A 24381-nucleotide genomic window follows, 5' to 3' on the forward strand; every position below is an offset into this window, starting at 1 on the left:
AAATTTGAGGATAGAGAAGCAGCATAGAAAAAAATATAGATTAGGTACCAAATTTTATATTTCTAATTTGTGTGTGTTTAGAAGAAAAAATTATATCAATTAAAAGTCAATGAACTGCAAAAAAAATGCAAAAAAAGATGTGAGAATTTTTTTTTAAGTATGCCAGATATTAAGAAAATTTGAAAAAAATGTAAAGGAATGTCACTCTTCACTGACTTTTTAATTTGGAAAATATGTATTTCATAAAACATAGATTAACATGCAATGGGTTTATTATTTTTAAATGACTTAATAAAAACATTTAATGTTGAAACAAAGGTCATTCTGGGTTTTCCATAACATCTTACAGAAAAACTGCAATCAATAACCTTTTTGGCCAACTCAATAGAACTATGAACTGGGATCTAGCTCTAGCCTGCTCGCTCTCTCTTTCTCCGTCTGTCTGTCTCTCCTCTCTCTCATTTCTCCTTTTCTATTGACCTCATTTTCTAATCACAGTATCTCTGCAACTCAAGTCACAGAATAACAGACAATGCCTCACTCTTTCAAGTTCACTATGACTAAAGCCCTCAGAACTCTCTCAAATGCTCTCAGTTTCTCACCTTTCTCCTCCCACTTATCTTCTGCCCCACCCCAACCCAATTCCATATTCCCTGAACAGGAACCCTGACTCACCCAGCTTTGATCCAGTCAACAACAGCCAGCGGTAGGATTGTAACCTGTCTCCCTAGCTGTCTAAAGACTTCCCCTGGGGTCATGGTGAGACGGACAGACACCCGAAAAGGTGTTGTTGACCACGGTCATTAAGTGGTTGATGCCTTCATTGCACTTCCTTTGTAAGTAATTCATTGTACTTAGTCAATGGCAGGGATATAAATTTACCAGATTTAAATCTTTTTTCATTAATATTTAGAGGAAGAAGCATATAGCTACTAAAGATGAAGTCACAGGGGGGAAAGTGAGCTTTGAAGACTTCTTTCCAACATGGCAAGAAAGAACAGGTTGTGTTCTTGACAGAAGAGATTGTCACACAGAGATGTCAGGGAGGTGATGGGATGTGATTAAAGAGAGTAAAGTAGAAAAATCAGAACTAGGAATGACAGCAAGAAAAGTAAAAGCAGAAAGGGCTAGCTCTTGAGAAGTAGGCAGGATTCCCATGGTGAATATGGCTATTTTAAGTACCACATTTAAGAATCCAAATACCGACCTATGTAAGTTTTATAAAGCTTGCATCCCACAAGTAAGAAGATCCATTTTGAGGTAACCAGAATACAATTAGCCCTTCTGTGTGTGTCCTATTGCATTGGATCCCCAAATTGAGGCATGTATGTATTCACTCATCTAAAAGACATTTGTAGAACACAGGATTCAGAGATAAACAGGCTTTGACCCATCAGATGTTGCTAGACAAGGAGGCCAACATTGGATACTGAAAACAGACAGATATGTGAATAAATGACTTCATTTTTTCAACACAGGTTTTTTGGACCTAAATGGTGAGCCAAGCACTGAGGTCAGTGTTAACTAGGAATTCACAGGCATGGATGGCACAGTGAAAGTGTGTGGAATGTTCTAGATCCTGCAAAAAAAGAGAGAGAGAGAGATGAGTCCTAGGAGAATGGCCACAAGGAATTATCTGTGTAAACAATCAGGGGTATGACAAACATCAGCTTGCCTCAAAGAGATAATAGCATAATTTCCTCACCAAGTCCTTGCAAAATTCTTTATTTAAGCAACGGTTTTAGCACACCCAAGCATGCTGAGGGGTCTTCTCCTCCCAGTCTCTACACCCACCTGTGACTGTCGACTCACTACAAAATATATCACTGTCCTTCACATTCCAGAATGACACTGCTGACTCTCCATATATCTCGAGCTCTCCATATATCTCGATGAAGGATTATTCAGTTATATAGAACATTCCTCAATTGGAGGTAGCTTGAGATGGGGGAGAGAAAAAAGTGTTAAGGCATATTAAAAATCGGCTTTTTCCTGGTGGCAGTTTGTCATTTTTCAATTTGGCATCCTTCCCTGTTCTCTTTTCCACCACGTAGATCTGTCTGAGTCTTGATTCAGAGGGGATTTTCTTGCAAGGTCCCTTTCTTCCACCATATGGATAAAATCACCAGGTTTAACTGAAGGCTGTTTGGAGTCTTGCTTTATTTACAGTCAAAAGCAGATCACTTATGTTGTTGGCCTCAGTCCTAGACTCTCAGGAAATAGTGCCTGTTGGCCGATGATGGTCTGTGTCTACGCCCTGGCCTGAGCCTTGGCTTTGACTGGCCGTGGGTGTCACGGCTTCCTGGGACCTGGAGCAAGCTCCATCCCGGGCTTTTTTTGTTCCCTCAGGCCACCTTAATCTGACTGTCCCATCCCTTAGTCTCTGAAGCCACAAGTCTGTTTTCGGTGCCCCTCTGTGGTTCACGGCATAGAGCAAATTATCAAAGCTGCTTGAGCTGGAAAGAAGTTCATTTACTTAAAAAAAAAAAAATCAGCAACCACATGTGCAGCAGTTCTTATGTATTAAGCACTTTCTCATTTCACAGATAAAGAAACCAAGGCACACCAAGGTTGAGGAACTTGTCCTGCAGCTGGTAACTGGCAAAGCTGGGGCGTGATCTTGGGCAGTGATTCAGTGTCTTCACCGTCTCCCCCAGCTGCGCTGCTTCACCCCACTTAGAGGTTCCCTCATCCAGCCTCTTATTAGATTAAATGAGTTATTGTATAAAAAAGCTCTTAACACACAGTCAGAGCAATATAAGTGCCAGCTGTTGTTATGAGTGTGTTTAATAAATGGTGAAAGCCGAAGCCAGAGAAGTAATTCAGGTTCATATACTTAGTGCAGTATTTCCCAAATCATATTCTGTAGAACGCTAGTATCCAAAAGGATGTAATAAGCACTGTATTTTTTTTTTAAAGGATAATGACCAAATAGGTTTGGAAAATGTTGGTTAAAATTTAAAGCCAGTCTTTTACGCTATAGTACTTCTCAAAGCACTTTCATGTGCTAATGTGTATTATTAACCTCCCAAAGGTGGCCCTGACACACAGTTTTCTAGACAGAGTAAGACTATTGTATGGGAGAAAATTAGCATAACAGGACTGAGACTGCTTTTCTTGCGAGGTTGGCCCCAAATGGATTTCAGGAGCTTTCCCACCACCTTTTGGTCAGAATGGCCCATGTGCTCATGTGACTAAATTGTCCATACAAGATCATTCATACTGAGTACTTGCTTTCCTTCCGGGAGTCTAGACATTTGGTACATGCCAGGCTGAGGACACCCATGTGACCAGATCCTGTTAAAAAAAAAAAAAAATCTCTGGGCGATGACTCTCTAATGAGTGTCCCTGGTAGATAGCACTTCACACGTGTTGTCGCAACTGGTAGCTGGAGGGATTAAATGCATCCTGTGTGCCTCCCTGGGGACAGGATACTCAGAAACTTGTGCTGGTTTCCTCCAGACTTTGTCCCGGGGGCCTTTCCCTTTGCAGATCTTGCTCTGCATCCCTTTGTCGTGGTACATCTTAACTGTGAGCCCAACTCTCTGCTGAGTCCTGCTGGTCCCCTCAGTGAGTCAGCAAACCTGGGATGTTCTTAAGGACCCCTGTCACAGCCAGGAAAGCGTTTTCTACACGATGACTTTTAACAACACGTGGCCCACTGGGGGTCCACAGTGTATGATGTGGGTAAGGATGAGCTGTTCACATCCTTACCCCCACAAGTTAGAGGTGGCGATCACCCCACATCACCCCTCTGAGAAATGTTAGGGTTCCTGAGGCCCACGTGGAAGTCATTACCAAGTAGTGATTTCCTTCCTGGCTGGGACACCCAGATTAACTAAACAGTGACAGAGCACAACTGGCTGGTTACAATTTCATCACATTTTTGGCACATTTGGGTGGCAAGGATAAGGATGAAACCATCTTTCAAGTTCTCCCATTTTTTTTTTTTAAAGATTCACTTATTTGATTTATTTATGGTTGTGCTGGGTCTTTCTGTAGTTTCGGCGAGCAGGGCTACTCTCTAGTTGCGGTGCGCAGCCTTCTCGTTGCAGCGGCTTCTCTTGTTGCGGAGCACAAGCTCTAGGCATGTGGGCTTCAGTAGTTTCCGCTCACAGGCTCTAGAGCACCAACTCAGTCATCATGTCGCACGGGCTTAGTTGCTCCATGACATGTGGGATCTTCTTGGACCAGCGGTCAAACCACATCTGCATTGCAGGCAGATTCTTTACCACTGAGCCATCAGGGAAGCCCCAGTATTCTTCCATTTTTTAGCCTTACCTCTTTAGTCCAGGATAAAAGTGTTTATATAGATGTATATTATATTAGAATTTGTATGAAATGCATCATGTCAAATTATATTTGTGCATAGGAATTGTTTTATATATCTAGTTAGACAACTCTAGTAAAGGGAGGCTTTTTGAGCCTCATGGCTGAGCCTGTGGGCTTATCCCTTGGTAAATACAATTTCCTTGAGTTCATTTTAGAGAATAAACAGATGTGCCCAGGGTCTCCTGAGAGCAGGTAGGCTGCTCTGGTGCATGAAAAACGAGCTAAAGAGGGTGATCAGCCCCAGCATGTGTTCCTTCCAGCCCTGTCCCTGGTGCCCCTCCTCCTCACATTCTTCATGGCTGACTTGTCCTCCTGGTGTTTGTCACAGCTTCCAGAAGTTATATTTGCATATCCCCCACCATGGGTGGGGAACTGTACTTCCTGCAGGCCAGCCCACTCCAGCTCACTTCCCTACATTGTATGTCTAGACCTGCCCATACTATTTGCCTTTGACCTTGTTCTCACAGCCATGGTTGACCTGTTTCTAGATAACATACAGTCCTATACCAAGAACCAGTCAGTTATTGGTTTCTCAGGCTGTTTGGCAACTGGACTAAGCAGTTGGTCCTCCTCATAGTCCCAGTGCTCTGTGCTCACGCTGGATCATGCCTTCATTTATGTGTTTCTTGTATCCTCTTTGATCTTGTTGACCTGTCCAAATCCCAGCTCACAGAGTGCTCCATGAAGCTGGCCCTCTCCATTGCACCACTGTGGACCTCCCTGGACCTTGAATTCCCACCAGTGTCTCTTATCTGTAGCATATGCCTTCACATGATTATTTTATCTCCTTATACATCCGTATCCACAGTGGTTGAGCTCCTGCTAAGAGCCTTTCAATGCACTCGAAAATAGAGATACAAAAAAAGAATAAAACAAAGTCCCTGCCCCAAGGAGCTGACTGTCCAAGCTGCTTTATATTGTTACACTGTTTTTCACACTCAAGTGCTGATTCTTCTCTGCATCTTAAAACTCTCTGCAAATAACGAACTCTTCTTGGGTTCTTTGCATTTCCAGAATGATGATGCTTCAGTAGCAAATAGTGATTAAGAACTCAGGAACAGATTGAGTTCCTAGTCCATTTCTATAGTCATGAAACATGTTTGCTTCTATTTCCTCATCTTAGACTGAGATGAGGAAGGGCTGATGTGGATAATGTTCATAGATTCCCAGCAGGGGCCATGCACACGCTGATCACATAACTAAGTGGTAGCTGTAATTCTTACTAAGCAGGCCTATGACACAGAGTTCATAAAGGTTTTTCCTGGAATTTTGGCCTTGGAGCAGCACTGGGAGAATTTTCCTAGTGGGCGAGATCCTGGCATTGTACCATCCATCTCCGATCAAGTCCAACCTGAGCAGGATGGGAGGATGGGAGGTGTTACAAGAGAAAGCAGCGGTGACTCAGAAAGCCAACAGTGCGTGTCAAGACCTGCTAGGCTTCCTCTGCCCAAGGATGTGCATTTCCACATCCATTTTTGGCAAGAAGCTTGCTGTCCCTGTTTTGTTTCATTTCCTGACACTCAGGGTGGAATGGAGGCTGGAAAGAAGACTTTCCATGTAATGATGGAGTACTGTCTGCCAGGTGCCATGCATGCCTTCTCTGTCTTCACAGCATTCCTGCTTAGAAGACCATCTTACTCTCATTTGAAAGACTTGAACACTGAGACTTAAAGAGGTTAAGTAACTTGACCGCAGTTACACAGCTAACCCAACACCGATCCAAAGCCTTTCCCCTTAATACCAAATGCCCTTTAGTAAATCAGATCTGTGGAAGTCCTGGCCTACTCTGAGCTGATCCATCTGTATTTCCCCTCCTGCAAGACCCACTCCCACTCAGCCCCCAGGGGTCTGTGAAATAGGTGACAACTTCACACAAGCCTGCAGCACCATCGTCCTATAATGCAACCTCTTCAGGGCTGGGACTAGGGTGAGGTGCATGAGGGGCCTGGTGCAAAATATAAGGGAGGCCCCCATGCCCAGGTTCATGCATGTGTCTGTCCATGATTTTGCTCACCCTAATCCCAGCCCTGCCTTCCCCAAAGCCAATTGTCCTGCTAGAATTCGCTGAAGATGACTACACCTAGACCTCCATCACCGTGATAACCAGGATGGGTCTAAAATTCGCTGGCAAGCTGTGTGCTCCCCCCAACCCCTTCTCAGATTGCATGTTTCTATTCCAGGACAATTCCTGCCCCTAAAAGTATTTTCCCTCCTCCAAAACTACCGTTTGTGGTTTCTTTTTACCTGATTCTCCCTCCCAAACCCTAATTTGCACGCAAGCAGGAGGAGACCTCAGAGATCCTCTTCCAGGGCTACAGATTTGGTCTCAACCCAGGTGTTAGCTCCATTCTGTTCGATGTGGCTGAGCAGAGAAGGATTGGGGGTGGGGGGTGGGGGGTGGGCAGGGCTGAACAGAGGAGGACTAGGAGGCCAGGGCTGAGTGGAGATCAGGGTGGTCTGGGTGAGCGGGCTCCATCTCAGGTATGGCTTGTGGACAGTTGTGCTCCCCATTGTTATAACCCCCGCTGGCCCTCCTCATCATACAGAAGAGGAAATGGAAGCCACAAGGAAGGGATGACTTGCCTGAGCTAAGTTAGCCAGCGAATGCTAATCCAGGCTTAGAAACCCTGCCTGCCACTCCAAGCACATTTTCCCCACTGAGTCAGGCAGATGGAGCCCACACTCTTCTCTTGGCCCCATTACTGCCACAGCTACCAGCTCATAAAAGGAGGTGTGATTCATCAATCTAGAAATCAAGACCTTTCAGAGTTTAGAACCACCCTTGATAGATGCACATTTTACTTTCTTGGCAAACTGCAGTGCAACTTTGGTTCTCCATCCAATTAAATCTGGGCTTTGCTGATCTCCAGCTTTGTTCACAACAGATTTCTGCCTGTTGAGACAATAATCATGCATGAACAATGCTAGATTTCAATTGCACATTTCCTTGTTGTTGGAGTTAATAGATTGCTCAATCCCTTTTAAGCAAATAAGGTACCAGGTTACTGATCTGACAAAAATGAATAACTTCATTAACTATGTAATTAGACATTTGAAATTGAACTTTATGAATGCTTGTGTTCATTGAGAAAGCCATTAAAATCATATGGTAAGCGTTAAAAAAGAGCGGGGGGGCGGTCATGATTCATACTTTAGCTATGCCCAGCTTTCTCTCCAAAACCTTCCCCCATAATTGAGTACTAGCAGTGTGGTTAGGGCTTCCCTTGTGGTTCAGCTAGTAAAGAATCTACCTGCAATGCAGGAGAACTGAGTTTGGACCCGAGGTTGGGAAGATCCCCTGGAGAAAGGAAAGGCTACCCACTCCAGTATTCTGGCCTGGAAAATTCCATGGACTATACAGTCCATGGGGTCGCAAAGAGTCAGACACAACTGAGCGACTTTCACAATGTGGTTCAGAATCATCTGGAGTTTTGACTCAAAAATGGAGTTTTGACTCAAAAGTGCTGAGTCTTGCAACATCCCCTGATTCTCCTGACTCAGAAGGTGAGTCAGTCACTACAGTTTAAAACGTACTCATATGGAACTTGGACCATTTATATCAGTGACTTCTTACTTGGTTTCTGAACTTTTTGTTTTTCTTTCCTTTGAGACATGAAGTCATTACCGCCATCATATCTTGTATCTCTGGTTCTGAGTCAAATTCAACAAGAAATGGAAATCACTCTACATTTCATCAAACTATGTTTTGACCAAGATAGACATGGGAGAAGGGAATTCTCAGAATAGGAGACATTCAGTTTTCTCTTGTGGGTCATGATAGAGTTATATAGGAAGATCCCTCATTTACCTACTGGTGTGTTTTCAGTAAAATTCTGTTGTCAAAGATGATAAAACGCCCTTGAGATCTTAATTTTCAGTTATAGGCAGAAAATATCCAAATACATGTCAGCATTTTCCTAAAGCTCCTTTATAAGAATTTCTTTTAGTGCATGAAGCCCAGCATGCATAGTGTTGGGCATGGCCAGAATCTGCCAACATGCATATTTGACAACAGAGTTTTTCAGAAAATGTGAATTAATTTCATTAATTAATTTGAATTAACTCATAAAGCTAATAATTTAAAATATTTATATTTTAAATATAAATTTCCATCTTCTACTTAAAATTTTTTAACTTTTTCATATGGAACCACATCCACCAATGCAACAGCCTGGTACCTAGTGGCCATTCTTTGAAATAGACTGAGGCACACTAAAGACATTTGGAGATTCTCTAACATTCCTTTTTCTGAGAGGTGGTGCTTGGGTATCCTCCCCTTGAAAGCTGAGCGACTGCTCTGACCATTATCATGTGGCAGAAACTGGCAGTATCTAGTTCCCACACTTGTCCAAGTGTACCCACAAAACAAGCGCACCTGCCCTGAGATCACCGTGCTGTGCGGAGCCCAAGCCACAGGAAGATGTTCTAGAAAAGACTTCACGTGGAAAAAAATAAAGGTCAGGGAGCACCCAAGAAGGAATTCCCTGATGGTCCAGTGCTTAGGACTCCAAGCTTTCACAGCCAAGAGTGTGGATTCAATCCCTGGTCCAGGAACTAAGATCCTACAAGCCCTGTGTGGCACACCCTGCCCCCTGAAAAAGGATCACCCAGATGCCAGACACGTGGCTGAAGAAGCCATCTTGGAAATGTACCCTCCACCCCCATAAGGGGACATCATATGGATCAAGGATGGACCACCTACCTGAGCCCTTTTTGAATTCCTACCCAACAAAAGCATGGGCAAGAGGAAACTCCTTGGCTCAAGCCATCTATTTGGAGTAGAGAACTGAAACAAGAGCCTGTATTTCTTCTCTGCTCTCTTCTCACCTTCATTCTTTCCCCTGGCCTTACTTTCTCAAAGTCATTTTACATTCTGGCTCTTGTGGGAATTTGGGTTCTCAATCCTTATTTAAACCAGTCTGGAGATCTCCTCAAGTTATGTGAACTTTGGAAAATTAGAATATTAAAAATAAATGTATATACATGACAAAATTGGGTTCTGAGGGCAGGAGGGCTGCAGGGAGCAGTGGAAATTTCTGCTTGAAGTGCTTTATCTTCCGTGGGCCACCTTGCTCAAGGTGAAGAGAGCGCAAGATCAAGGATTGGTCAGCTCTTCCTGAGAGTTGCCTTCCTTATCGGTAAAAGCAGGACCTGTTCATCTTTGACATTCGAGGAGCCTAGGAGTAAGATAGCTCTGCTTTTGTATTACTTATTTTGAGGGATATTTTTGTCTCGTCACATATTAGAAGATATATTTATTCCATGGCAGTCCAGCCTGTGGGGCAAAAGAAGTATCTAATTCTTTGTAGAAGCCTGTGCCTTTCTCATCTTGTATCTCCAGCTCTCAGTAAATAGCTTTGAGTAAATGAATGAACAAATGAACGTGTGTTAGTGACTGAGGCTACAAAGACAAATGAGACACGGCTCCTGCCCTTGAGGAGCTCACAGTCTATCGAACACAGGCAGCAAATTAAATACTGGTTATGCCTCCTAGGTAGCACATTCTTTTATTCAGAAACATCATTCTGTCTGTATCGAGCTACTGTTATACCCATATCCTGATGGAATGACAAGCTTCAAGGAAACACGGTTCAGAAGAGCCCAGAATAGGGCAGGAGGCTGCCAACCACTCACCCTAAATAGACAGCTTCCCCGTGCTGGGTTGAGGTCTTAGCTTTGGTGGGAGGAGGAAGAAGGGAGGTATGTCCCATTAGAGCTGTGGAAGGCCAGGCACAATTACTCAGAAGCCCCCTCAGGGACCTGTCAGAAAAGCAGGAACAGAATCACTAACGCATCGTTCCATCAGGCTTTGCTGACAGAGACTCCAGAAGCAGCAGCAAGACTGCTTCATCACACTAACCCTCAGAGCTGCAGCCAGAGCTGAAAAGTTCAAGGCAAACACCAGAGTTGTTTTGTGTGTGAAGAGTGATGAGGAAGTCACTGATTTTCATCAGCCTGGCCCACAGAGCCCTTGAGGAATTGCCTTTTGTTTTCCACCCCAAGTGAGTTTGGCGAAGTGTCAGCTCATGCCTTTTTTCTCTTTTTCTTTCTTTATACTAAGGACTTTGGGAGGTGGGAGATAGAGGAGGCAAAGACCTTTGTTTAAAGATAAGTGGCTTCTTGTTCTTTACTCTCCTGGGGAGCTTGAGTATCAGTGACAATATATTGATAAGATCAACATTGTATGGAGCGTTGCTTACCATGTTTTGGAGTTTTGAAAGATTTCTTTTTTTGTGTGTTACATAGCAAGACCACAAGGATGTCAGGAATTTGTCAGAGTGATGCCAGGATCTGGTTAATTTCCAAGCAGTAGACTTGTGTTCTAGCCCAGGGAGGCTGATCCCCACAGGTGGAAATGACTTTCTGTTTGTTAGTAGAACCTGGTGAAATACCTAAGCAGTAGTTAATTTCCTGTCTTCAGTAGACTCTGAGCTCCTTCAAGTAGAAATCCCACAAGGAAAGGTAAAAGCAACAACGCTGCAAACCCAAAGTCTTTCCCATCCCTCACAGTTTAAAAATATCAATATCTTAATGCTTTGAGAAGAAAATGTCATCTTTATCAAGGGCCACTTTCTGTTTTAAAGCATAGCTTTTTCATCATCCCATCATTGGAATCCAAAGTAATCACAAACTCACTGTCTTGATAATTAAGTACAATTATAAAAAATAAAGTTTTTCTTTTTAAATTAAAGAGCAAGTACAGAAACTGTTGCTAGTAAGTGGTGATTAGCTTGTAATTACCGTGGCACTGACCCATGAACCTCATCAACAGTTCTAACTGCAGAGCTCCAGTTTCAAAGGGGAAGAACTTTCATATTTCTGAAAGTAGAGCCTGCTTGCTAGTTTTGTTTCTATTCTTTTAAGTTTTACCACTTTCCGTTGGTCTGTGCATTGTTCTTAACTGTGATGAGTGTTTCCTCTGTGACCCTCCATCCCTGGTGATTTTGATTAAATCTGGACTCTTATGGCCCAAGATCCCTCCCTGTCTTTAGATGAGTAGCGAATAAAAAGTTTTATTGCTTAATCTGCAGGAGGTGACTAGAAGGTGAAATGAGGTTAAAGAAAGCATATCAAGATAGCATGCTTGGTCTCTCTGCTTCTAAGAGGTCTGAAATCACTCAGTCCCTTGGGACTCAAAACATGGAAGAGACACTGGTGTGTAAAGGCAAAACCAGCATGTAACATGGATTACTGGTCCCAAGCCAGCAATGATTAAGGACCCTCTTGGTTGCATAGTCTTGTCCCTTAGTCCAGAGAGCTGAACTCTCAAATGAGGACTACATGGAAAAAATTTCTGAAGCATGAGGTTCCTTCTTTCTCCGTTCATGAAGACTGTTCTGTAGCCATAAGCATCCTAGAGGATGAGATGGTTAGATAGCATCACCAACTCAATGGACATGCATTTGAGCAAACGCTGAGAGATAGTGAAAGACACCAATGATTGGCATGTTGCAGTCCATGGCATTACAAAGAGTCGGACATGACTAAGCAACTGAACAGCAACAAAACATCGTAGACCCAAAAAGAACTTGGAAAGATTGTTTTTGTCCATATGCTTGACTTCAGATAAAACAATCACAACCTACCCATACAAGATAAGAAAATGATAGTGGTCAGTTTTCTTTGGTAACATCCTGATGTTGGGTTACTTTCCCCAGAAGGAAAATCCTGGTATGCCTTTGGAGTCTGACAGAGCTGGATTCCAGTGTCTGTGCAGTTACTCTCTGGGTGTGTGATTATGAGCAGATTATTGATCTTGCTAAACCGTAACTAATTTGTAATACGCAAATAAACACCAGTCTGCATATATTAGGAGGTTTTGAGGGAGTGGAGATCTGTGTGCTGTTCCTTCTCTCTTCCTCCTTATCCCAGCCAGTCCCTCCTGCTACATTCTCACTGCTGTCCTCCTCAGGGCCTAGGACAATGTCCAAGTCTAATCATTCCCAGGGGAGTAGGTAGCATGATATAACTTGAACATTCGATATAAATTTTAATGGGAAACATTCTTGCCCCCTTCAGAATAGCCAGATAAACTAAGCAAGCAGGTAGTGTATCCCATGATGAGTTAGTTTAACAAAGTGCCCAAAACTGGGTAGCTTAGAACAACAAATATCCACGTGAAGGCATCAGGAAAGCTCTGTTCAGGGCCTCTCTCCTACCTCTCTGGTAGCTTCTTGTATGGCAGGGTAATGCCAGTCTTCAGACGCCTCTCCCAGTTTTCCCTTTTATAAGGACATCAGTCATTTTGGATTGGGGGCCACACTGTTCCAGTGTGACCTCATCTTTTACATCATTCCATCTACACCACCAAATCAGGTCTCACACTCTGACCTGATGGGAATTCGGACTTTGATGTATTAATTTGGGGGAGACACGTTTCAACCCATAAGACCCTAAGTTGTGGGACAGTAAATCCTGAAAATCTTCTGGCAGGTCCTCCTTGACATTATATTAATACTTGGGATTCAGGACAAAGTAATTTGTGGCCAGCCCCTCAGGTGTTTCAGAAAGACAATTACTTGGAAAAACAACCTCAAACCCAGCAGATCAGGGAAACGTGTCATAGTGCAGAGTTGCAAAGTCACGTGCACAAAAGAAAGGGAGGGAAAGCCTGGAGGAAAATGGACAAGACAACCACAAGGGCCCTAACAGCCACATCAAGAATGCTGCACAATAGGTAAAGGGTCTTTGAGGACCGTACACTCTTCTTAGATCTAGGAGGTCTCTTCCTCTAACTAAGGCTGTGCCTTTACCGAACCTAGGAAGCTTTTGGTCCCACAACAGTGACATGTGATGCAAAGACTTTAAGTCCCCAGGAGAAAGGTATTTGTCAAGGATATCTAGGCTTGAAAATGGGACTCTATAAGAATGAAGTTAATTGAGATTCTTTTTTTTTTAATAATAAATTTATTGGAAAAACTTTGAACAAAGATGTGGAAAACCTCCACAATGGAAATGATGAAAGATAACTAAGGGAAATTAAAATAAGATCTTCAGAAGTGTAGAAAGATCCTACATTTATACGTTGGAAATTTCTTTTTTAATTTAAATTTATTTATTTTAATTGGAGGCTAATTACTTTATAATATTGTATTGGTTTTGCCATACATCAACATGAATCCGCCACGGGTGTACATGTGTTCCCCATCCTGAACCCCCTCCCACTTCCCTCCTCGTACCATCCCTCTGGGTCATCCCAGTGCACCAGCCCCAAGCATCCTGTATCCTGCATTGAACCTGGACTTAAAATCACATATTTTTGTTAGTTGGGACTAGCTGAGAAAATTTTAGAATAATTTTCAAATATTGGAATGGTGATGGAGAGCAACATTTTGTCATTTTCAAGGCAAGGGAGGATCAAGGGGAGACTCAAATTATGGGAGGTGCAGTTCAAACTAGATTTGAGAAGAAATTCCTGACAGTAAGGGTAATTTATTTTTTAAAAAAGTAAAACTGTGGTATCTTCTTTACATATGTTAGATACAAAGGTGGGCTCCTCTCTGTTATAAAATGAGCCTAGTCATTCCTGAATATCAAAGAGCTAGGCTTTATCTTTCCATCTTTTTTATGGACTGTGCTCATAACTTACACAGGTGCAGAGCTGAGGTCTAGGGTCACAGGGATGACAGGCACAGATTCTATCCTCAAAGAGCTCACCCACTCATGTCACTTAGCCAATATCTAGTTGTTGAATAAAAGCATAAACGGAGATATAAATACAGATCAATTCTAATGCAATAGCATAGTACTAATGGCTGCCCCAATACCATGTTTCTATGTCTGTGGCCAAAGTCATTCAAGAATGCTTTGCAGGGCTTCCCTGGTGGTTCAGCAGTAAAGAATCCACCTGCCAATGCAGGAGACACAGGTTCAATCCCTAATCTGGGAAGATTCCATGTTCCACTGAGCAATTAGCCCATGGGCCACAACTGCTGAGCCTGTGCTCTAGAGCCCGGAAGCTACAACTACTGAAGCCTGTGCACCCTAGAGCCCATGCTCTTTAAAAAGAGAAGCCACTGCAATGAGAAACCTGCTTACCACAACTAGAGAAAAGCCTGTCAGCAACAAAGACCCAGCACAGCCAATAATAAATGAGTGAATAAATAAAATTATTTTTAAAAAAGAGAGCTTTGCAGAAGAGTTGGCATTTGGGCACCGTCTTGAAGGATGACTGTTGGTTTGCAGAATGGGCATGAAGGAATGGGACACACACAAGAGGCATAGTGATGGGCTATTTGGACGCTGAGTACAGTGTGATTTGAGTAGAGGTGACCTAGTAGAAGTCAAGGGGGGCCAGTGATCAGAGAGGAGGTGAGAGGCAAGTAAAATGCATAAACTCCAGTTCTTCAGAGGGTCTCTTGAGCTGCTAGTGACTCAGATGCCTTTTAAGTGTGGTCCACTCTTTTCAGGACTCCCCTGACCCAGCCTGACCATAAGACACTTTATTTTGTCCTTCATTTGTAAGTTGTAAAACAAAAGGATTATCACTTGATGATATTCTAAAAGACAAGGCTGGATGAGGTCACTCTTCAACTCGGGAGTATTCAATTTCAGTGTCAGGTCTTCGTGAACCTTCCCTCTCTGTCAGGAGAGACCCACTTGTGATCATGATGCAGAAAGCTGAACAAGCCTGATGCCAGCTTCTTTCCAGAGAAAGATGGAGCTTCGGGTAGGAGATGGATGGATGGAAGCACAAGCCAGCTGGACTCTTCCATGAGGGTGGAGCTGGCCACGGCCACCCTGCCGTTGAACTCTTGCCAGCTTATTTTGTTGCATAAAAATCTCATCTGTGCACTGGGAGAGTGGCTCTGTGGAGCTCAGAAGCTCAGGGAACATGCTTCGCCAAACTCTGCTTCTTAGACCCTAAAATTGTTACCGAACCAAACTTGGCTTCACTCACCCAATCTACCGACACCGGGTTGTGGTGAAGGAAAACACGGTGTTTATTTACCAAGGAAGGAGAGTAAGCAACTCATGCTCAAAATACCCAAACTTTCGATGGCTTTCTAGGGTTTTAAAGCCAATGTTAGAGGTGAGAGTCTCAGGGTGGGTGATCAGCTCCTGGTCCTTTTCCTGATTGGTAGATAGTGAGGTAACTGGGTGATGTTTCAGGAATCTCAATCATTCCAAGCAGTCTGGGGTGTGTGTGCTTGTGGTCAGCATGAAGTCACCATCCTCTGCTGGGTTTTGCAGGGAAGGGCATCAGATTGTTAACTTTATCCCTTCAAGATGAACTTGAAGGCCTATGATTGTTGTTCTAATCATTAACTGCTTGAGTCTGCTCTTTGGAAGTCAGAGAATGTCACAGAAGAAAAGGGGGAAAATGGGAAGACTGGTGCCCACAGGGTCTTGCTAGTTTTCAGTCCCCCCTACCTTTTCTTTGATATCCCTCAGTCCTGAGGGGAACAGGACAAGAAAGGGAATAAAGTTTCAAAGGGAACTCAGTTTTAGGGGAACTCAGTTTCAGGTTCTCATGAGAAGCAGTAAAGCAAGGTATGAGCAAGGGAAGAAGAGGCTGAAGGGAAGCAGCTCAGAGGCGCTTTCCACACAGAAGTATCTGTTGAACACTTTGTACGTTTTAGGCACTGTGCTCCTGCTGGATGCAAACACCATATTTCCCTGCCTGCAGACATGCCATGTGGTTAGAGACATTTCCTCAACAGAAGAGACAACTAAAAGCAGTCACAGTATACAGGAAATTAAGGGGATAGGCAGAGGAGGCCGTGGACCCTCGGAGCAGCCTTAACGTAGCAAAGCATTCCAGGCATGGCAGCCAGATACAAGAAAGGACTTGCTCAGTATGGCCAGAAGTAAGGTAGCTTAGCTGGTAAATAATCTGCCTGCAATGCAGAAGAGCCCGTTTCAATCCCTGGGTCAGGAAGATCCCCTAGAGAAGGGATAGCTACCCACTCCAGTATTTCTGGGCTTCCCTCGTGGCTTAGACAGTAAAGAATCTGCCTGCAATGTGGCAGACCTGGGTTTGATCCCTGAGATGGGAAGATCCCCTGGAGAAGGGATGGCTACCCACTCCAGTATTCTGGCCTGGAGAATTCCATGGACAGAGGAGTCTGGCGGACTACAGTCCATGGGGTTGCAAAGAGTTGGACATGCCTGAGCGACTTTCACCTGTGGGGCTAAGTTTTGTGGTGGGTGCAAATATGAGGGCTGAGACTGGAGGGCAGATAAAAGTGAATGGTGCTGGGATTTCTCTGGAAGATCAGTGAATAAGACCCCCTCCCAATGCAGGGGGAGCAGGATCAATCCCTAGTCAGGGAGCTTAGATCATCCCACATGCCTTGGGGGTCGAAAAAAACCAAAACATAATGCAGAAGCAATGTTGTAACAAATTCAAGAATGACTTTAAAAATGATCTGCATTAAAAGAAAAAAAAATCTTAAAAAAAAAAAAAAAAGGTGTATGTTGCTAAGGAGCTGACATATAACAAGAGAGCCTTAATAGCCTCACAGGGACTGACCGCACAGCTGAGGACCCAGTCTCAATGGGCTAGCAGCCAAGGTCCCACACCTTTAGCACACACACAAGCAAGCACCCAAGGGTGCTTTGCTACTACTGCAATGGTTATACTGAGAAAACCAGGGAAGAGCACAGTTGTAAAGAGTAATTAGTGTTGTGACTAAATAAATGAACGCCACCTGTGCATCCTGTTTGGGGAAATGAGTCAAATTAGTGAAACAAGTTGCATAATCACAGCAAATGCCAATCTCAGCCATTGCAGCCAGGCTGGCCATTTCTAGTTTTAATGAGCGGCTTCGTGATCAGCGTTCATTCAGATGAATGAAGAGGAATTTTCGGTGTACATTTTATTTTTAATTGCATACATAATATGTAATTGCTGCCAGAAATTTTTTTAAAAATTGTTCAAAAATTTAAAAGTTAAAGTTACTCTAAACCAACCATGCAGGAACAACTGTTACCATTTTGGTGCACATATTTTTAGACTTTCGTAAATATGTATATTTATAAAAGCCGATTATTTGTTATTCTGTTCTCTTAGCTTACATTTGATTTCAGTTTTGGGGGGTTTCTTTTGTTTCTTCCCCCTTTTTAAAAAATATGAGAGTGACTAGTTTTGCTCAATGTTATGAGTTTTTTTTTGATTCCCTCCCACTCTCCCCATCCCATTCCAGGAATCTGGAAGGTAATGGAAATTGTTTAAAGTTCTTTTGATTGTTACCATCAGATTTTTTTAATAATACTGACATGTTTAAAATCTATGTTCTAAACCTCTGTTTCTCAATTATTAATGTCAAAAATGAAACAATATCTATTGACTCACCCCTATATACAGATGAAAAATGCTCACACTTTTCCTTCCTCCAGCTCCAAACCATACCACCCTTCCTTCCAGTTTTTTGTTACTCCAAGTTTCTTATCTCAGTCTGCAATAGTTAAGCTGTTGATTGTCACATAATGGGACCTCTTGTTTCAAGTTTGAGATAGCATTTACATTCTCCTTAGAAACAATGCTATTTAACGACGTTTGCTTTCCTCAGCATCCATACTGCTGGTTCATCTCAGTTACCAGAGAGAACATATGCATACGTGCTAAGTCGCATCAGGCATGTTCGACTCTGTGACCCTATGGGCTGTAGTCCGCCAGGGTCCTCTGTCCATGGGATTTCCTAGGCAAGAATACTGGAGTGGGTTGCCATGCCCTTCTCTAGGGGATCTGCCCAACCCAGGGATCGAACTTGCATCTTTTACCTCTCCTTCATTGGCAGGTGGGTTCTTTACCACTAGTACCACCTGGGAAGACAGAACACATCAGCGTTCTAAAGCCTTTTCCCAGCTGAAAATGTCTTCTTCTCACCTTCCTTTATTGCTGATAGAATTTGGGAAATGACCATTCTCCCTGAAAAACACATAGACAGATTCAACTGATATCTTTCTCTTGTATACAGGATATATTTCTTTTTCCTGGATTTGAGAAAGTTTATTAAAAAAAAAAAACTTAATATTCAGTGGATGTAAATGTTTCTCAGTTTGCACAGAGCCCACAGTAAAACTTTAACTAGAGGGTTTTTTTTTTTTTTTTTTTCCATCTCAGATTTTTCTTCACTATCCATTTTTGGGGAGTTTACATTTACCCATTTTATTATTCTTTTTTCTAGCTTAGTTTTATTGAGAAATCATTTACATACATCATCTGTGTAAGTTTAAGGCACACAACATGATGGTTTGATGTATGTATGTGTATGTGTGTGTGTGTTCGCTCCCTTCAGTCATGTCCTACTCTTTGCAACCCCATGGGCTTAGCCCGTGGCTAAGTCCTCTGTGCATGGGATTTTCCAAGCAACAATACTAGGGTTGCCATTCCCTCCTCCAGGGATATATCAATACATATATTGTAAATGATTTCCACATTGGTTCAATACAAATACAATACACTTTTTCATACAGATACAATAAGAAAAGAAAAAAATTTCTCCTTATGATGAGAACACTTAGGATTTACTCTCTTAGCTTTCTTGTATATCATACAGCGGTGTTAGCTATAATCATGTTGTACATTACATCCCTAGAACTTACTTATCTTTTAACTTCCGGTTCATACCTTTTGATCATCTTCTTCCAAATCCCCTTCCCTCCAGCCTCTACTGCTGATAACTGTAGTTCTGGTCTCTTCTCTATGATTTTTTTCTCTTTTTCTGTTTTTGATTCTGCATATAAGTACAATCACAGAGTATCTGTCTATCTCTGTATGCCTATTTCACTTCACATAATGCCTTCATGATTCATCTGAGTCATCACAAACGGTCATGTTTCCTCATTTTTTGTAGCTGAATAAATGGACTTCCCTATAGCTCAAACAGTAAAGAATATGCGTACAATGCAGGAAACCTGGGTTCGATCCCTGGGTTGGGAAGATCCTCTGGAGAAGGGAATGGCAGTCCACTCCAGTATTGTTGCTTGGAGAATCCCATAGACAAAGAAGCCTGGAGGGCTACAGTTCATGGGGTCACAAAGAGTGGGATACGACTAAGCTACTAGCACACTAATATTCCAATGTTTATATGTACCACAATTTCCTTATCCCTCCATCCTTGGATAGATACATTTTTGCAAAAGTAGAGTTGCTAGATCATATGGCAGTTTTAATTTCTGAGGAGGCTTTATCCTGTTTTTCCATAGCAACTGTCCCAATTTATAGTCCCACTCATTGTGCGTAAGGATTCCCTTTTCTTTATATCCACACCAATATTTGTTATCACTTGTCTTTTTGATGATGACCATTCTAATGGGTATGAAGTGATAATCTCATTGTGGTTTTAATTTGCATTTCCCTAATGATTAGTGGGACTTCACTGATGGCTCAGCAGTAAAGAATCTGCCTGCTAATGCAGGAAACGCAGGTTCAATCCCAGTTGGGAAAGATCTGCTGGAGAAGGAAATGGCAACCCATTCCAGTATTCTTGCCTGGAGAATCCTATGGACAGAAGAACCTGGAAGGCAACAGTCCATGGGGTTACAAGAGAGTTGGACATGACTAAAGCTGAAACTCCAATACTTTGGCCACCTCACACGAAGAGTTGACATTGGAAAAGACTCTGATGCTGGGAAGGATTGGGGGCAGGAGGAGAAGGGGACCACATAGGATGAGAGGGCTGGGTGGCATCACCGACTCGATGGACATGAGTTTGGGTGAACTCCGGGAGTTGGTGATGGACATGGAGGCCTGGCGTGCTGCGATTCATGGGGTCGCCAAGAGTCGGACACGACTGAGCGACTGCACTGTCTAGCAACTAGGCAACAACAATGCCTAGTGATGTTGAGCATCTTCTCATGTACCTTCTGTTTTTCATATATCTTCCTTAGAGAAATGTCTTTCAGATCCATAGCCCGTTTTTAAACTGGGTGATTTGTTTTTTTTTCCTATAGAGTTGTATGAATTCTTAATGTTTTGGATATTAACCTCTTATCAGATATAGGGTTTGCAAATGTTTTTTTCCCATTTTATAGATATATTTTCACTTTGTTTAGGGAAATATACATTTTTGAAATGGATTCTCTCGCATTGGTTCTGATTTCTTCCTCATTTACTCACGCTGTGCATAGCTATATACTGTGTACCTGATTTTTTTTTTTTTTTTCTCTCTCTCTCTGAATTCTGGCTACATCTAAAATTCTGGTGAGTGTCTCACCTTAATAGTTACTAAAGCAGGTTGATTTTCTGAATCATTTCAGGGTATTTTTGAAGTACAGATTTCTTAGCTTCACCAAAGGCCCACTCAATCAAAATCTCCTATATGTAACCCTTCTACTGCTAAGTCGCGTCAGTCGTGTCCGACTCTGTGTGACCCCACAGACGGCAGCCCATCAGGCTCCCCCATCCCTGGGATTCTCCAGGCAAGAAAACTGGAGTGGGTTGCCATTTCCTTCTCCAATGCATGAAAGTGAAAAGTGAAAGTGAAGTCGCTCAGTCGAGTCCGACTCTTAGTGGCCGAATGGACTGTAGCCTACCAGGCTCCTCCGTCCATGGGATTTCCCAGGCAAGAGTACTGGAGTAGGGTGCCATTGCCTTCTCCATATGTAACCCTAGGAATATGTATTTTAAGTATCCTCCCCCTCTGTGATCATATAGGTTTGGAACCACTGGCCTATTCTACTAGTCTAATTCCATTTAATTCAGGAACATTTCTCCTCTTCACTGCTTTTTAGCAGTTTTAAATTCTACATTGGAATTATTTGCTTACTTGTATTCTTTTCAGAAAAGAATCTGCCTGCAGTACAGGAGACATGGGTTGGATCCTTGTGTTGAGAAGATCCCCTAGAGAAAAAAATGGCAACTCACTCATATTCTTGCCCGGAAAACCCCTTGAATAGAGAAGCCTGTCAGGCTATAATCCATGGGGTCACAAAGAGTCAGACACAACTTAGCAACTGAACAACAACAATTTTTTTCATAAAAGCCCTTTTTATCTCCATTTGTTGCCTTATGACTTTTCCTTTAGCAAGTTTGTGTTCTGAATAATTACCTTGAGAATACAAAGTAGTTACTCTTAAACTTTTGTCTTTCTCTTGTGGAGAATTTTTTCCAAAGTCTATTCTTCCCTCATATGTTGTTTATTTCCTTGGGTTTAGATGATGTTTATGGTCTGTAGTGTGGAACCATTTTTCATGCCTTGGTGGGAGCCTGTTTGATAACTTACTCTTCACTGGTACCTTGGGTAACTTCTCTGCATTCCCAGGCACTCTTAATTTGAGGGCTGTGTGATGTGCATTTCCATAATAAGTTTTGTCATTCAGTTGCCTCGGGAGAATGGAAAGGAGCCAATTTCATGAGCAGACCCAGCAAGAACTTTGCCTTACTCAGCATCTGCTACGTGTGCGGGAACTCGTGCATCAGGACCTGTTTCTCCATATCTTGGGTGCACTTCACCCTCCCCACTATTCTGTACGCCTAGCGTGGCTGCATCTATACCTCTCGTGAATTATCTGATCACGTGATAGAATTACCTCTGGGTAGAACTTACATGAGTTGGAGCAGTATCCTATCTAGTTCCAGAATGTTTGTCCTGTTTCTTTAGGAATGACCACATTGCTGACAGGTTAGAGAATCCCCACTTCACAGGAGTTCTGAGTGGGTGGGCCATAGGCATTATTTTCCCACATTGCATATTCCACAGTGTTCCATAAAATTGACTCTCTCCACTTCCAGCAGACTGCCCTGCCTCCAGAACCCTTGCCCTGGATGATGGAGTAAATGCACAAAAAAGTCAAATAATAGCCCCAAACTGGAAATAAGCCCAATATGCATCTGCAGTTATGGTTAATAAATTTTGCTGTTTGCACAATGGAAAGTGAATTCTAATTAGCCACATGCCTCAGTGTAGACAAATGTCATTAACAAAGTTGAACAAGGGTCTAATGGAAGCCATGCGGCATGATTGATTCACATCCCTTTCCAAACAGGCAGAGCTTAGCAATACATTACTTAGAGATATGTATACAGGTGATAGAGGTATTTTTTTAAAAAGCAAGTGAACAATGAACTCAAGTACAGATGATCACAGGTGGAGGGGAGGAGGGGGAACAGGGATAAGGCCCTCCAGACATTTGAAGTCACTGCTAACATTCTACTTGCTAAAATCAGTAGGTGACACTTGAGTATTTGTTTTATGGTTATTTTTAATAGCAATACTGATTTTTAATGACAATGATTTTAAATGTTTGTACATTTAAAGTTTTAATGTGACTTAATAACTCTTTGTATGTAATCTAAGTCATGTTCAACTCTTTTTTGACCCCATGGGCTGTAACCCACCAGGCTCCTCTGTCCATGGGATTCTCCAGGCAAGAATACTGGAATGGGTTTCCATTTCTTTCTCCAGGGGATCGTCTGACCCAGGAATCAAACCCACATCTCCTGCATTGTGAAAGGCTGATTCTTTACCAGTGAGTCACCTGGGAACTTAATAATTTCAGTAATATATTAAATCTAATCTCAGTAATTTTCATAACTCCTTTTCATGAATGACACTTCATAATTTAAAAAATTAAAAGTAAAAATAAGCCATGTAGGAGAGGAAATAGCTAAGGGTGAGCCTTCAGCTGTCCCCACTTCCACCCCACTGTGGCTCAGCGGGCCCTGTGACTGTCGTGGGGAGGGGGCTCCACATGGGACGTGTTCCTTCCAGTCACCACCCATGTTGCCAGGCTTCCTAATCTAGTGATGTTGTTGGACTTTCCCAAAATACCTTCCGCTTGGTCCCAAACAACTGTGATCAACTCATAGAATGACAATTTGTATGCCTTCCCTCAGTTTGAGGTTTCTAGATACTAATGAATGGCTTTTTAGGTGACCTGATTTAGCACTAAGACAAGGCAGTTCCCTACTCCTGCTTCTCTTTGGATTTCTGAAAGGAGGAAGGTGGGGAAACTTGCTTTCACATGAGACTTTTCCTCCAGAAATAGGAATAATGGCTAGAACCATAACACAGGGCAATGTTAGCAGCAGTGTGACCATGATCAATACAGAACATCCTTGTCAAGTAGCACCGCATGTATTCACTTCCTTCAAAGGCAGGGTTCATGCCATTATGCCATCAGACAAGGACAGTGAGGCTCAGGGAGTTGAAATGACGCGTCCCTCTTTTTGAAGCTATATTCACTGTCCAAAGCACACCTCCATCCACTCCATCACAGTGCCCAATGCTTCAAACCTATAGTCAGCTCTAGTTGAAAGATACTTTCAATCATTCAGTAATTATTTGTTGAGCACCTGTTTTGAACTGGACCAGGTGCTAAGGACATAGCAATGAACAAGGCATACATTTTCACTGCTGTTCTGACCCTTAAAATATAGGACAAAATATAGACATTAAAGAAAGAATTGCACAAATAACTAAGAAAGGACAGTTGTGAAGAAGTGACTGTGTAATAGTGTATAAGGGAAAACCGAGGCTACAGGGTCAGGGAAAGGATTTCATAAAGGAGTGACCAAGAATAAACAAGTTACCAAGCAAAGAAGTGGGGAGAGGAAAGTTTACAAGAGGTGTAGCCGGTAGGAAGAGCCCGGGGTCTGAGGAGAACTCGGTAAACAGAAGAAATTAGCAGAAGGGCTTAGTGAGACAGGTGGACGGTCCTCAGAGATGAGGAGCATCACACTGCAGGGCCGTGTAAGCCATAGTTAGGATTTTGGTTTTATTCCAAAAGGAAGGGCAGATCTCCAAAGGGTTTCATGAAGAGGGAGAAGCATGGTCATAGCCATTGCTTTGTCTACTTAAAAGAAGGTAAACAGAGCAGACCAGCTTATTTTAATCCAAAATACAACAGGGAACAATTAACATATACTAATCATATCCTGTATTATTACAGACTTGTTTAAAGTCTATAGTATCCATAGTGAAAGTGAAATCACTCGGTCGTGCCCAACTTAGCGACCCCATGACTGCAGCCTACCAGGCTCCTCCGTCCATGGGATTTTCCAGGCAAGAGTACTGGAGTGGGGTGCCGTTAATGGATAAAATATGTCACTCTCACTCTACGTATTGGACATTGAAAATAGATCTGACAAGCCTTAAAATC

General features: G+C 42.7%; 1 protein-coding gene across 3 annotated transcripts in view; it reads left to right on the plus strand.

Annotated features, from left to right (window-relative positions):
- Window positions 1–24381, plus strand: part of SAMD12 (sterile alpha motif domain containing 12) — a 450608-nt gene that overhangs the window by 284149 nt on the left and 142078 nt on the right. The gene's annotated exons all lie outside the window — the stretch shown is intronic.

Source organism: Bos javanicus, chromosome 14, assembly GCF_032452875.1.
Source record: "Bos javanicus breed banteng chromosome 14, ARS-OSU_banteng_1.0, whole genome shotgun sequence".
Lineage (NCBI taxonomy): Eukaryota > Metazoa > Chordata > Mammalia > Artiodactyla > Bovidae > Bos > Bos javanicus.